This window comes from Vigna radiata, chromosome 1 (assembly GCF_000741045.1).
Source record: "Vigna radiata var. radiata cultivar VC1973A chromosome 1, Vradiata_ver6, whole genome shotgun sequence".
Classification (NCBI taxonomy): domain Eukaryota; kingdom Viridiplantae; phylum Streptophyta; class Magnoliopsida; order Fabales; family Fabaceae; genus Vigna; species Vigna radiata.
The window spans coordinates 2,242,372-2,244,090 of NC_028351.1; positions in this window are offsets into that span (position 1 = coordinate 2,242,372).

Here is a 1,719-nt window from a genome sequence, read left to right on the forward strand (position 1 = left end):
AGGGAGCAGCCATCAACTTTCGGTACAGAATCCATTTTCTCACCTGGTAATCGCTTACAGCATTCTTGTAAGCGATTACACAAGCAAATTGGTCATGAAAATCACACATCACTTGTACCCTCCCCACCTAATTGTAACCATGTTAGTCCCCAACACCCAATTAGGACAGCCAAAAAAACCTTTCGATTAATAACTTCAAGACAGCCAAAAAAACACCTCCTTTCCTTTGGAGAACAGATAACAATGCTGGCCCCTTTCGACACTTACTCCCAAAACCTAAATGGCGGACGAACGTCGGAGAGTTGAATGTGCAACTTCAATAGTGGTTCAGCGTCGCAACAGATCGAAATCCTGGCCAGAGGTGATTTCGTGGCGAGAGAGATAACTGTTGTATCGTCGTGGCCAGAGATATGAACCTAGGCGCGAAAAGAATTCATTTCCAGCAACCCAATTTCCTCAAATGCCCTTCTCCTCAGGTTTTTTCTTTTAAAAATAATGGTCACTCAATGCACGACACCTGGCGTTGTCAAAAAGGATGTCAAAATACGTTGTCAAAGTAACATTTTCCTAAAGTTTTGTCCCACTTATTCCTAAATTACTATTTGTAGAAAATGTTGAAGAAAAATAATCTCAGTGACTAAATATGGGAAATTTTTATTACTATTTTAATAAATTGAAAACATCTTTACCAAACACAACCTTAAAATAGAAGTACTATTAAAATAGGTAAACTCTTTTTCACGGTCGGCCATTACAGCTTCACGAACGTGCTTTTAAAGATTAAAATGTATATCGAGTGTACTAACTCTTATGGTGCAAAAGCTCATCCAGAAATATTACAGATATACTCGTAATTTTTTCTTTTTTAAGCTATTCTTTTTTAACAAAAAAAAAAAAAGAAAGAAAGACAAGTAGATGAGGGATTTGAGGTTTTATTTGTTCAACCTTTTCTTAAAAGTTGTTTTTCACTTAAATGCATTTGAAAGCAGATGAACATGTGTTTTGTTTATAAAAAGTTTGTTACATAAGCCCTTAAAAAAGGATAAAAAAAAAGTACTTCTTAGTTGTTTGTTTTCTGATTTTAAAATACTTATTGCTTTTGAATGCTTCTCAACAAGCAATAACTTTAAAATGACAATTTGAATGTTTGGAGATTTTATATCAATCGAAAATCATGTCAAATTATAATATTTATTATTATGAAGAATTTTTTTCTTTGGTTTTTAAGTAATTTTTTTAAACTAAAATAGTCACCCTTTTACTTTTTAAGTGATTATTTTTTTAAACTTAACTATTTTTATATTTAACTATTATTTTTAACCATTCTTTTAATCTAAAACAATTATCTATATTACAAAAGTAAAAATAAATAACTTTTATAGTTTTATTATAGATAATTATCAATTATTGTGTAGGTAACTTTTTATTATAAATAGTTATTTTAGTTTAAAAAGTAGTCAAATTAAAAACACAGTCAAATACAAAAGAAAAAAACTGTTAAATTTAAAATTAAATATCACTTAAAAAATAAAATTGGTAAGATAATTATCTTATTTTTAAGAAAATGGTTATTTAAAGAATAAATTTTTTTAAAAAAAGTCTACTAAAAGGAATAATCCCTTTCATATAATAATATAGATAAGAATAATAATAATTTCTACTATTTTTTTGTTATCATACAAAGAAAAAAATATACAAACATGCATGTAAGGGGTGTAT